This window comes from Rousettus aegyptiacus, unplaced genomic scaffold, assembly GCF_014176215.1.
Source record: "Rousettus aegyptiacus isolate mRouAeg1 unplaced genomic scaffold, mRouAeg1.p scaffold_m13_p_10, whole genome shotgun sequence".
Classification (NCBI taxonomy): domain Eukaryota; kingdom Metazoa; phylum Chordata; class Mammalia; order Chiroptera; family Pteropodidae; genus Rousettus; species Rousettus aegyptiacus.
In genome coordinates this window covers 1566988-1580971 of record NW_023416285.1, presented here as the reverse complement: position 1 = coordinate 1580971, position 13984 = coordinate 1566988, and the positions used below count along the sequence as shown (strand labels likewise).

General features: G+C 56.7%; 1 protein-coding gene across 7 annotated transcripts in view; it reads right to left on the bottom strand.

The window, feature by feature from the left end:
* RGS12 (regulator of G protein signaling 12) overlaps positions 1-13984 on the bottom strand; it is a 93211-nt gene that overhangs the window by 78404 nt on the left and 823 nt on the right. Inside the window, exon 1 of one of the 7 annotated variants that reach the window (XM_036227439.1) lies at positions 13438-13665. The exons of 5 other annotated variants lie outside the window; for them this stretch is intronic. The gene's annotated coding sequence lies outside the window, so the exon portion shown is untranslated. Of the gene's footprint in view, positions 1-2870; positions 4397-13437; positions 13666-13984 lie in introns of those variants that run through there. One more of the 7 variants, XM_036227438.1, reaches the window with a different exon arrangement.

The window sequence follows — 13984 nt, the reverse complement described above, 5'->3', positions numbered from 1 at the left end:
GAGCAGCAGTGGATCATAAAGTCAGGCCGAGAACATCCCCCCGAAGAGGAGAGCATTGCCCAGGACCGACCCCCTCCGAGGCCCTCTGCCCGGGCCTGGGGCAGCTCGGCCTCGCTGGCACCATGGCTGCTGTGAGGACGGTCCCCACCACCCTGGGACCCCGACCAGGACACCGCGCCTGAGCTGCCACGGGGATCGGCAAGGGTGTGACGCATCAGCAAAGCTCCACGCCCCAGAAGCAGACGTCGCAGACCCCCGCACTTAATGGGAGGTGAGGAAAGCCCCCCATGTCAATCAACAGCAACCTGGATCAGCTCAGAAAAGAGGAAGGGATGAAAGGGGACAAAGCATCAGAAAACTGGGGGCTGTTCACTGCGGCGTGTTGCTGAGCCCCCGAAGTGAAGCTGGAATCCCCTCCGTCCTGTTCCCAAACCCCGTCGCCCGCTGCCCCTAGCCCAGCCCAGCGCCTCCAACAGGGCTGTCAGCTGACTGCAGACGATCGGGCAAGCGATGCTGCCCTCCCGCTCACCAGTGTCCCTGGAGACGTCCCGCCCCAAAGGGCAGCACGGCGCTGGGCGGGCCCGGGGCAGGAGGCTAGGACCACGTGAGCTCCCGGCTCGGCCTCCTGCCTCTTCCAGCTCCGGGACGTGCACCCACAGGGGTGGCCGTGAAGTCAAGGGCCGGAGCACACTGACGACTGTCACATCTCGGGAAGGAAACAAGCAGGAGAGTGTGCAGGCGAGGCCGGGGACGGCGGACGAGCGCGGGGCATGGCGAGGGCACAGGCGATCAGGCCCCGCGAGCCGAGCGAGTCCGGGAGCAGGAGCGCGTGACCCTCTCGCCCCACGTGGCCCTCCCGCCCCGGGAGAGCCGCCTGCAGGTCCCCGCCGCGCCTCCTCAAGCTCCGGTCACTCACGCCACCTGACTCTCCCCTGGGCAACCCGCCACCCGCGTTGTCCAGTGAAAGCTGCCGCGTGTGAGCGGAGGGGTGACAGAGCTGAGCTGCGCCCGCGGGCCCGCACCGAACTGCCACCCACGGGCGATGACCCCCAGCCGCCAGGAGCCCGCGGCGCGGAAGGGCTTCTCTCAGAGGTCTGAGGAATGGCTCTTGTGCGACGGAGTGAGCACCGTGTCAGTGGAAACACTGCCGTTTCCGGCCCCAACGGAAAGGGCCAGAGGCGACAGACACAGCGTGAGAAGCGGGCGCCAGGTGCCCAGAATCCTGCTGGCGGGAAGCAGACGGAGCAGCCGCCGCGGCTGCACGACACGCGCTCCTTCCCGGAGAGGGAAAGACGACGGCGCAGAGGAACCCGGAGCCCGAAGGCGGCGTGGCAGAAGCCGGCCCCGTCTCCGGGCCTCGTCCAGGCCCTCGGCATTCGCCAGGCTGGACTCAAGAGGCGCGCACTGGACCTCACGCCTCCCACGGCCCCTCGCTCTGCGCAGGCGGCCGTGGTGGTTGCCCCGCGTCTGTCCCGACAGCGCCTTTTTGGCGGGGGTGCAGGGGCCGTGAGCTGGTCTCTTTACTTCAGGTCTTCAGATGGAGAGGACGTGCATGCCAGGAGATGGGGGGCCGTGCACCCCGATAGATGGGGGGCCGTGCACGCCAGATGGGGGGCTGTGCATGCCAGGAGATGGGGGGCCATGTACCCCGATAGGTGGGGGGCCGTGCACCCCGATAGATGGGGGCCGTGCATGCCAGGAGATAGGGGGCCATGCACCCCGATAAATGGTGTCCGTGCACCCCGATAGATGGGGGGCCGTGCACGCCAGGAGCTGTACTCAAGGAACTGCAACTGGGAGCCTCATCCACACTTGGAGCTGATTCAGATGACAGAATTCTGGGCTTTGAGCTAATGCAGTCGAGGGCTCTGGGGGGACTTGTTTTGCATGTGGGAGGGACATGAATCCCTGGGGCCTGGGGCTGGGCAGTGACAGGCAGCCTCTGAGACAGCCGCAATGACCCCACCCTGGGTAGTCTTCGCCCCTCGGGTGTGAGCTGCACCTAGTGCCCCAGTCCTAACAATATGGCAAGAGTGATCAGATGTCACTTCCCAGATAGATCACACAAAGACTGTGGCTTGTGTCTTATTCACCCTGTCCCTCACTGGCACTGAGGGATGTCCACTATAGGTTGTGAGCTGTCCCAAGCAACAGCCCACACAGCTCGGCCAGCAAGGCCCTGAGGCCTGCCGACAGCCACATCACTGACCTTGGCAATGGATCTTAGAGGCCACCAGCTACCACGTGAGCGAGCCTGGGAGCAGATCCTCACCCACTGCAGCGCTGGCTGACACCCTATGTGAGACCTGGGACAGAGGACCCAGCTGAGCCTCACCATGGAAACGAGATAACAAAGGCTTGTTGTAAGCTGCTAGGCTTTGGGGACGGTTTGTTACAGAGCAGTAGACAACTAATGTGCCATATAATGTGAAATATTAATATTATGATTTGACGTGTTAATATTACTGCTATAAATACACATAAAATAGCACAGCGTTTATTTCTAGGCAGCAGCCCATGGTTACATATTTTGAAAAGTGTCCCCTGCAGCCGAGTCTGTGCTGAAGCGGTGAAGGAGCCCACACCGTGCACGCCAGAGACAAACGAACTACGGAGTGGAAAAAACGGCCAAAACATGACTGCCGGTGACGACCGCTAAACACAGTGATGGCAGGGGAGGAACCCAGGGCTCGAGCGCCTGGCCGGGGACCATGACTGAAGGCGGGGCGAGGACCCAGAGCTGTCCCCAGGGCCGTCCCCAGAGCCCTCCACGCAGCCCTGGCCGCCTCCCCCTTCGCCGTCAGCCACGAGCAGATACCGACGTGTAAACCAACCTCCCTTGAGGGATCTCTGCTGACAAAACGATTCACCTGGTTCTCAATTTATCTCAGTTCCTTGGTGGCTGCTTTCCCCAAATTGGAGCGTTCATCTGAGTGGAGGCGGCAGGCGGGCGGCCGCCGACCTCATCCGCACGCGCGGCTGCCGAACGATTTACCGCAGGCTGAGCGGAGGGGACCGCGCCGCGGCCACGCAGCTTTGGCGGCATTTCTCTCTTCACGTCAGCTCTTGAGTTTTCACCACTTCGAGCCCGAAGCAAACAAGAGGCCGCCCCGGGGGCAGGCGTCAGCCGCCTGGGTCCCCTCGGCCTGGCGGTCTCGTTCACAGTTGAGCAGCCTCTCGGCACCCGGGGATGGAGACAGTTTACACACCGGCGCCGCGGGCCGCGGGATGAGAAATCACGGCGAACACATGCGCCCGGGACGGGGAGAGAAGAAATGCAAGGCCGCCAAATTTAAGAGTTTCCTTCCTGCGAACACGCCAGGAAAATGTATACGCAATTATTAATCAGTCCAACAAAGGGAATGGAATTCCGAAAATAAGATGAAGTTGAAGAAATGCGGTTATGCTAATGTGATACTTACCACAGAAGGTTTAAAACACTAATTTTAAATTCGTACACTCCTTCAAGAGGGAACGCGTCCCAGAGCATTCTCACAGCACACAGCTGTCCGTGGCCCCCAGGAAGACAAGTGCGGCTCAGGCAGCAGAGGGACAAGGGGGCTGCCCCCAAGGGAGGAAGCGCCCGCCCTCAGGACAGGGGGCCTGTGGGAACAGGATACCTGCACAGCTGCTTGAATATTTTATTGCTGGCTCCTGGTGTCCCCTGCCTACAGCAGGAGGCCTTCCACCAAGCTGCATCTAACGCAGAACTTTTCCTTTTTCAATGTGTGGAGACTAGATTTAGCAGAAAAGCTATTGTTTTAAATTACAACGGTCCATTTAACTGGTTCGAAAATATTAATATACAGTTGACCCATGAACATTGTGGGGTTAGGGGGACTGACCCTGAGCACAGTTGTACATGCATGTATAACTTCGACTCCTCCAAAACTTAGCTACGGTCCCTTGGTATTCACCGGGGACTGGTCCAGGCCCACGATGGATACCGAAACCCGAGGACGCTCAAGTCCCTCAGATAGAACGGCCTCCAACAGTGCACAGTCAGCCCTGCACATCCAAGGACTCCCAACTTTGGATTGGAAATACCATTTTAGATCCACCAACACCAAACTTGGGGAAACAAAGGGGCCAACTGCATACTTACTGGAAAAAGTCCTGGATAAGTGGACCCGCTCGGCTCAAACCCTGTTGTCCAAGGATCGACTGTACTACATGTTGATGCTAATCCTTTGTCATGCAAAGTTTACATCAAGCAAAATCCACTGGATAACCAATTAAGAGAAACAAATATGCACAAGCTCTCTCATCTAAATAACGAAAAATGTAAGACTTCCAACTATGGTTAGAGAATGCAGCATTGAATACGGGCTGGGTTCACACCATGCGCTGAGGACGGTACACCGCGGCCTCTGTGTTGTAAATCAGGCGCCCTGCCCCCCCCCCCCGCCCCCGGCCTGACCCGGGGACTCTCCCGTCACTCTGCATCACTCTGGTGTGCCAGGCTTAACAAAGGACCGAGGCAGGCGCATTTGGAAGTAACTTTTTTTATTCACATCACATTAATAACACTTTCTATACACCTTTAAGAAAAGTCTCAGTTAAGGCAAGAAGATGACAAGTTTGTGGGGAAGCCGTGCGAGGGGCAGGAGGGCCCCGTCTCTGAGCAGGGGAAGCAGTCCCGGTGGTCCCAGGGAGCGGGGGGGCTATCGGCTCAGGTCCCACATGCCGCAGAGGCTGAAATACACGAGGTGTGAAGTCCAGAAACCCCACCTGTGCAGAAGCACCTCCCCGCCAGAAGTCAGGAGCCCCGCCCTCACTCCCTCCCAGGCCCCCACGGCCAGGCCGAGCCCAGGGCTCAAAGGCCAGGGGTGACCGATGCCCCCCAGTCAGCACAGCGCCCCCCACGAGCTCTGAGTCTGGGGGAAAGTAACCAGGACAAGGTGAGCTGCGACCTTCGGGGTGCAGAGCTGACAGGGCTACGGGCTGCTTCTCATTCCAGAAACACCGAGTGCAATAACCTCGAAATGCTGGAGGTCAAATTGCCGCCTCTCCCTTCCCATTATCATGGGAACTTCCTTTATCTCTACTTGATATTTATTTCTGCTGCGATTTTTAAACCTGGGCAAAGTGGGACTATAAAGTTACTGGATTTAGCAAGTAGAACTACAGGAGGCCCAGATAAAAGATGAGTAACTTTTTAGCATAACCACGTCCCTCACGCTGCCTCCTCACCGCGCCCCCAAACGACAAGGAAAGACCGGGAACAATTTCCTAATCAACAAACGGGCCTGTTGCAGGCCTCCCAATACCATTCCTCCACCCACATGCAAACGCAGCCACTCCTTACAGGGACGAAGAGCTGGCCTGTCCTTCGTCTCGTCTTTCCACTGAGGCTGGAAGGAATCTTTCTGCCCTCCATGTCTTTCTGTCACTCCCAGGAGGACAAGAAAGCTTGCAAGCGCGGGAAGTCCTGGGCACCAGCTTCGGGTCGGAGAGGGAGAAGCTGTGAGCCTCAGTCCCGCACACGGGTGGCTGGGAGCGGACCCCATTTGGAAGCAGGGTGGCGGGGTAGCTGGAGGAGGTCATGTGGGCAGGAGGCCCTGCCCGTCCTGACTCCACATGGCCCCTCACATCCAGGTCCAAGAAGGGCATGGCGGGCTAAATGGTGGCCACAGAGATGGCAGGTCCCCATCCCAAGAACCGGGAAATGTGACCTTTTCTGGAAAAAGGTATTTGTAGATGGGGTTAAGGATTTCGAGGTGAGGAGGTGAGCCTGGATCCGTCAGGTGGGCCCTAAGCGGAAGCGCACACGGAACCCGGAGGCAGAGGGTAGACGGCCACGTAGAGACAGAGGCAGAGTGGCACTGATGTGGCCACCAGAAGGACGGGGCAGGAAGGACGCCCGCCAGAGCCCCCAGAGCGGCGCAGCCCTGCCCGCCCCTCGATCTGGACTTCTGGCCTCCAGAACCGAGTGAATAAGTCTCAGCTGTGTTAAGCCACCCAGGCCGTGGTGCTTTGCTACAATGGCCGCCAGAAACTCATACGGGGGCCAGGAAACCTCCCCCGCCCAGGCCCAGGCCCAGCCCGCCTCGCAGTGAGGAAGCCAACTGGCTGCTCAGTGCTTAACTCCACTGAACCGGCCTTCTTGGTGCGACTCCAGCAGCCGGGGACGCGGGGTTCGGGCAAGCGGGGCGCTCTGGGCACCTCACAGTGCCTCCCTGGGAAAATGTCCCCGGGTTTGGCTTCGCTGGACTGCGCTCAGGCGGAGTCCCGGAGCCCACGGCTTGGCACACAGTAGGGGCTTGATACAGGTGTGCTACGTGAAGGCCTGAGCTGCCCGCCCGGCACACACCCCCTCAGCAGCGACGCTGCGAGCCGGCACATGCCATCAGCAGCGGCGTCGCTAACGGCTACCGAGAACATCTGTGTCGGACAGTCCCCGCTGTTTTACACGCGTTATACTAGTTAACCCCACGACGGCCTATTGTTAACCCTGCTTTATAGGGAGACACTGCAGCATAGAAAAGCCGTTTGCCCAAGGTCAACCTAGGTCACGGGGATGAGGCAAAGACGAGGGCAATGGGCTGCATCTTTGCCTCTAAGCTCTCGGTGGAGCCCGACGCCCAGTAAACGCGCGCCAGGCCGGGGCTCATCCGCCTTTGGGAGGTCAGAGAGCAAGGCCTGGTCCTCACCCCCAGGGGCTCCCGCAGACGGCGATGAAGAGCTCGGCCATGCCTGCCACCGTGCTCGTCGAGCCCCTTTATGGGTGAAGACGGGCCTCTGCTCAGGCTAACACTCAGGAGAGCCGGCCCTGGGCTTTGACTCTGCCAGGATTTGTCACAGGAAAGCTTTCTTTCAGGCTAGAGTGGCTCACTCCCTGATTACTTGACTCTCCAGATGAGAAACAAACCCCAGAGATGGATGCCTGGCGACTAATCAATAGACTACGACTCTCAGTCCATCCATGCAGAGAAAAAGCATCCTGTGTGCTCCAAGTGGCAACCAGGTGCAAAACACAGCTACGGGGAGGTGCTGGCGCGATGAAGAACAGGCGGACACGGGGGGGGGGGGTTAGTCCTCGCGAGAGAAGAGGGCTGCGGCGGGCGCGGTGGTCAGATGCCCGTCGGCACGCGTGACAGGCGCTCGGGCGCAAAGCTGCAGTCGTCCCGGCTTCGAGTCCCGGAATGGAGTCTGGGCACTGCGGGGGGCCGGACAGTGAGGGGGACATCCCAGCATCCCAGAAAGGAGGCAGCTGGAGAGAGAGGAAGCCCTGAAATCTGTTCACGAACTCCGCGCAGGGCCCTGGCCAGCACTGCACTGTCCGCACAGGAGAATCCAAGAGGCAGGAGGAGGCCGCTGGCAGGCTGGGCGCGCCGACTGGGGGCGGCAGCAGAGGTTTCAGTTTGAGTCCAGACAAACTAACTTCCAGAGTAAAAATCAACGCTCTTCACACACACACACACACACTCACACACACACACACTCATCACTACAGTGGATCATCCATGACGTCCAGTACACAATCGAGTATTACCAGATGTTCAAAGAAACCGGAAGAAGTGACCCACGATCAAGAGATAAAGACCAACGGAACTGACTGAGATAACCCGGGGGTTGAAATTAGTCGATGAAAACTTTAAGGCGGCTAATACAGTATGGCCAAGGACTTCATGGAAAACATGGTCACAGTAAGTAAGCAGGTGGCATATCTCGGTAGGGAAATGAAAGCTCTAAAAAAGAAGCAAATGAAAATTCTGGAACTAAAAACTAGAGTAACAAACTTGGAAACTCACCAAATGGATTTAATAGCAGATTGAAGACGAGAAAGGGAGAGCTAACTTGACGACAGATCAATAGAAATGATCCAATATGAAAAACAGACCAAAGTTATTTTAAAAATGGACAGGGTGAATGCCCGGTGAGACATTATCGAACATCAACTATAAATGTGATAGCAATACCCAAAGGACAAGACAACAAATGGGGTAGAAAAATATTTGAAGAAACAATGACCAAATTTTTCCCAAACTTGGTGAAAAATTATAAATATACATTAAAGAAGCTCAACAAATCCTGAGCAGGATGAATACAAAGAAAACCCTCGTAGCACGTCACTGTCCAACTGCTGACAGACACAGAGAAGATCTGGAAAGCGGCGTCACCGACGACTGCCAGGGACAACACAGCTGTGACAGGGCTAACTTCTCAGCACCAACGAAGGCAGCCGGAAGACACTGGGACGCCAGGGTCAGGGGCTGCGGAAAAGAAACCAGCAGCCCAGAGTTCTCTATCCGGCAAGAAGACCCCTTAAAAGCAGAAGAAAATACAGACATTTCGGATAAGTGAAAACTGAGAGAATTTGTCATTAACAGGCAAGAAACGCTAAAGGAAGTGTTTCAAGCTGAAGAGAAACGATACCGGGTGGAAACTCGAATCTACAAGAAGGCATGGAGCACGCCAGAAATAGTGAAAATGTGACCAAATGTTTTAAAATACTGTTTTTTCTTAAATTCTTTAAAATATATATGAGTGCTCAAAGCAAAAATTATAACGCTGTGTTGTGTGGTTTACAACAAGCAGATGTAATATGAATGATGATGATAGCTCAAGGGGCGATAAATGGAATTGACTATTATAAAATTCTTACATTTTACGTAAAATGTTACAAAATTAACACTAAACAGACTATAGTAAGATATATCTTTTAGACTATTAAAAAGTAATGCAAAGAGGTATACCCAAAAAGTCAACAGAAAAATTTAGAATGCTAAAAACTGTGGTGCATATGTTACACATACACACGTTACATGGATATACACGCATACATGTGTGAACATATATATGTACACATTCAGTCAACCCAAAACAAGACAGGAGAGGAAAAACAGCAACGACACAAAATAGGACAAACAGAAAACAAATGGCAAACACGAATCAGGCGTGTTGATAGTCACAGGTCACACGACATGAGAATGAAAACTATACGGTAAGAGGGGTGAGGAGGGGCTGGGGCGGAGACGAGGCAAGCGTCACAGCTGTCCCAGCCGGCCGGGGTACATGGCATCATTGTGACCTTCCGTTTACTCTGTATCTATCCCATGTTTCCTACAATGAACACTTAAAATGGGATTTAAGATATTCTAAATATTATTTATGTCCAACACCCTGAGCTGCTATGGAAAAAATGTATTTATTGTTTATTTATTAGCTAATAAAAGTCTTCAATTTCGGAGATATTTAAACACTAAAAAATGTAAATGGCCAAAACATTCATATTCAAAAGCAGAAACTACCAGACTGGATAGAAAAGCAAGACCCAGCTAACTATATGCTTTATAAGCAGCTGAATTTGAATACAAGGACACAAATAGGCTGAGAATAAAAGAATGGAAAAGCCACACTGTGCAAATAATAAACACGAGAAAGCTGGAGCCGTCTTAATATCAGACAAAACAGACTTCGAGACAAAAGCTCCGTTCATCAGGAAGACAGAATCACCATAAATGTGTGATTACAGAGCTTCACGCACGAACCAAGCCTGAAAGAACTAAAGACAGAAAGAGGCCAAGCCACAGCCAATGCCAGAGCTTCTAACGCCTTTCTCAGCGACTGTTAGCGCGATCTGAATCCTCACGATCAGGTCTAGTATAGAAGATTGGAACACTATGTAGGGCTCCTTCTATGTGCCAGGCAGAGTTTCGGGCATTTGAATTTAGCCACTAATAAATCTGAGAGGAAAAAAAAAAATCCCTGGTTCCATAGAGGATGTACTCTAGTGAAAACAGAAGGAAAAAAAAGGAAAATTAAAAAAAAAAAAAGAATAAAAACTCAAGGTAGCCTAACTATTATCTTCTAAAAGATACGATCTTATCACTCTAAATGAAGAACAAGGTGTTATTTTGAAAAATAGAAAAGGGAAATCAAAATGAAAGAGAACTCTTGAAAAATAAAAAGAATAATGGAATAAAACGATTAAAGAAAGGGTTGGAAGACAATGGAAAGCAGCCTCTCGAGTGCAGGACAAACATCAAAGAGACCAACGAGAGGAGAAATAAAAATCAGGGGATCACGAGGTCAACCCGGGAGGCCTCACCTCCAAAGGAAAGGAGCTCAGGAAAGCGAGGGCGCAAAGCTGGAAGAGTAAAGCCGCGCGAACTGTCAGTCCTCAGCCCGAAGGGCCCCCACGTGCCCCGCACAGCGATGGGAGCGGGCACTGTCGTGGGACGCCGCAGCCACGGGAACGGGAGCCGCTTCCGCGCGCTCCCTGGGGCCAGATCCACACAGGGAGCTGAGGTCGGAAGGGCGGCCGGCGTCCCCCCAGTACTGGACGCCAAATACAGCGAAGCAGCATCTTCAAAATGCCGAGCGAATTCTTTTAAGTAGAATTCGATACCCAGCTAAACTAAAAGTTGAATGACGAGTAGAGATGTGTCTAAAATCACAGACAAAGAACAATCTATGTCATGTTTCTTAGTCACCAGCAAAAGGAGGGGCCCAGACGGAAGGGAGGGGTCCGGAGCGCAGGCCCAGCGTGGTGGGACGGCAGCACAGGGAAATCCCGGGCGGCCGCTGTGGCCGGTCTCGCTGGGGCCAGCTCGGACGGGGGCAGGGAGCGGGAATGCAGGAGAGACGGTCCCAGCACCACAACAGGGCGTGCTGGGACGCGGGCCGGCGGTAAGGGGAAGGAGGCAGGAGTTGCGCTCGCGTGCGCTGGGGGCTTCAGGAACGAACACAAGAAGGTGAGCAGCGACCGCTGGTTTAACCAAGAAAAGCAGTGCAATTATGTCAGCAAATGCAGGGAGAGGAAGCGGTGGCGAGCAGAGAGGAAAGCTACAGCTTCCTCTGCGCCTCTGAGAAGTCAAAAGATGTCCACACACATGCACTTTACAACGGCAGATTAAACAGCAGCACCACCTGACGACTGCCCCTGGGAGGCGAGTGGGGCGGGAGGCCTACGGTCTGATCTTTAAATCTGTAGGCTTAGCTTCAGCTGGGGTCCTGGAGGAATAACCAAGGCCACTGTTAAAGGACAAAAACGAGATGTAGCAAAAGATGTAGCACGGTGTGCGTGTCTGCATATCTAGAAATGACTGTGTGAACAAGGCCAAGGGAAGGACAGGCATCCTGAAATCACTATGATTACAGGGTTGGGGACAGCAAGGCCATTGGAAAGCAGAGGGAAGGAAAACAGGGCAAACGATATGTCTGCTTTGAGAAAGCTCTAGCACAAGGGCTCTTTGCCTGGAGCACAGGGTCTCCGTCACAGATGGTGAACTTCTGACACAGTGAACCTCCTGAAAATCACAAGGAAACCTGTGTCCATATTAAAATCACACGTGCATGTGTGTATACTTCTGAAGAGAGACTAGTTTTCATCAGATGGCCAAAGGAGCTAGCAGCCAGCGACCCCTAAAAACTAAAGAGCAAGTGATCTACCAGACCTAACCCCAAGCCAGGCTCATCTTCTTTCCTGGGACCTTTGCCAAGACGGCTCCAGCCTCTCCTCCAGAGCAGAGCAGGGCGACCCCAAGGCCCTCTGGACCCAGGAGCGGTGGCAGCTCCTGGGACCGGGTCAGGCGTACGAGCTGGCTGCTCCTCAGCACAGGGAGGGAAGAACCGCAGTCCTTTCAGAGATAAAGTCAGGAGCACCGTGGTGGGCTGAAGGGTGGTCCCACCACATCAGCTCCTGGCTCCTGGTACTGTGAATGCCACCTTCCAGGGAACAGGGGCCTTGTAGGTTTGCTGAGCATGAGGATCCTGAGCTAAAAGATGATGTGGGTGATGCAGGGGGTCCCGAATGCGACTACAGGTGTCCTTGCGGGAGGGGGGTTGGCACTGAAGACAGAAGAGGAAGATGGAAAGTACCACAAAGGAAGGGGGGAGGTGGGCACTGGGCGGAGGCCCGGGCCAAGGGCTGCGGACAGCTTCCAGAGGCTGCAAAGGGCCGGAGCAGGTCCCCTGGGCCTCCCGAGGCTTCACCTGGGTTTCAGCCCAGTGAGACCCATTTTGGACTTCTGGCCTCCAGAACCATGAGGGGATAAATTTCTGCTGTTGAAGTCCCGAAGTGGGTGGTAATTTGTTTCAGCAGCCACAGGAAAGTCACACAGGTGCTGATTAGAAAGTAAAATGCTTATAAGAATGCCGCCGATTCAACCAGTAGGGAAATGCTCTGGCTCGTGGCTGGGTGTGCTGACGCACAGTGCGACCTGTCCCAACACCTCGTTTTCTCCTTCCCCCTGACCATTTGGCTTGGTCCATTTCAGACAAAGAGAAATGTCAAAAGACAGTAAAATCAGAAAGGAACACAGCCGCAGGCCGGGGGGCTGTGGGCCCCGCCTTCCCCCCAGCTGGAGCCGCTGGACCTCCCAATGACGCCTCCCAACCTCCAGTCCCTCCTAGGGCTGGGGCCACCTCCTCTGGCCGCACCAGGTCCTCAGCTGCCCCTCTGCCTGGCCACTGCCGCCTTCCCCTCCTTCGCCCTCGTTCTAGAAAGGGGAAAATGAGGCCTGCCCCTGCCCTTGGGGCCCAGGAGCCTCCAGCCCCCTCCGCACCTCCGTCCTCCCTCCCGACCTCCCCACCACACTGCCGCCCTGAGCCCTCCACCCACGCACCCCTGCCCTCTCCACAGCTCAAGTCCTAGGTCTTTCCTCCGCCCTCGCGTTTGGTAACCTCAGCCACCCAGTGCCCTGGTGGTGGGCACCAGGGCGCCGGGCGTCTCCACCGGAGGGGCACCCTGAATTGAGGTGCTATGCGGGCACTCCAAGCCCACTATCTCAGGTCTCAGAACCACGGGGTGGGAGGCGTTGCTGTGAAACTTCACACCGTGACAACCACGTTTCTAAAAGGAAACTTTGCACACACTCGCTCCCGACGCCCCGCCCCCAGCAGGACGCCCCGCCCCCAGCAGGACTCCTCCCACTGCCCGGCCCTCCGGCCCCGCCCCCTCGGCCCCCGCCGCGTCTCCCGCCCGCCTCCCGGCCCTTTTCTCTGCCCACCTCACTGTCCCCCTCCTTACACGTGCCCTTCGAGGTACAGCAGGCCGCGGCCCGGTGGGTGACCGCCCCTGACCGTGCTGGGGGCCCCGCACAGACCCACTCATGACCCTCCCGAGGCGGGTCCCACTACGGACCGCGCCCGCCAGTGAGCAAATGGAGGCACAGGCAGGGGGGTCGCCTGCCCAAGGGCGCACCCCCGGAGGGTGGCCAGGCAGGTGCCGCGCCAGGAGCCCCACTCTGTGGCCTCCGTCCACAGCCCACAACTCTGGGGCCTCTGTTCGCACCTCACAACTCCGGGGACACTGTCTGCACCTCAGAACTCCAGGGACACTGTCCACACCTCAGAATTCTGGGGACACTGCCTAAACCCCATAACACTGGGGACACTGTCCACACCTCACAACTCCGGGGACACTGTCCGCACCTCATAACCTGGGGACACTGCCTAAACCCCATAACACTGGGGACACTCTGTTCACACCTCACAACTCTGGGACTCCGCGTCCACAGCCCACCACCCCCGGACCGCGGCGGAGCCCGGGGCAGGGGCCCGGGGCGGGGGCCCGGCAGGCGGCCGCAGTTAATTTCCAGAGTTGGGGTCCCGGGAGACGGCCCGCGCCCGAACAATGCGGCGCCTGCCAGTTCGGGACGGCGCGGAACGCAGGGCCCGCGACGCGGCAGCGATGAACGCGGGGTGCACGGCAGGCCCGCCCGCGCCGCCCCCGCCGCCCGCGCCTGACCCCGCCGTCCGGCCCGGGCCCGCCCAGGACCCGCCGGCCTCACGGCGACCGCCCCGGCCCGGGCGGGGTCCGTCCGCGCCGGAGCCACGACGAGTCCCCGGGGCTGCGCCCGGGAACAAAAGGCGAGAGGCCGGCGCCCGGGGTCGGGGGCGGGGGTCCCGGAGGAGACGGCGCGCGGCGGCGCCCGACCCGGCCTGCGCCCCTGCGCCCCGGCGCCCCGGCGCCCCTCCGCCGCGCTGGGCGGGGCCGGCCCGCGGAGGGCGCGAGCGCGCGTCCGCAGAAGAAAGA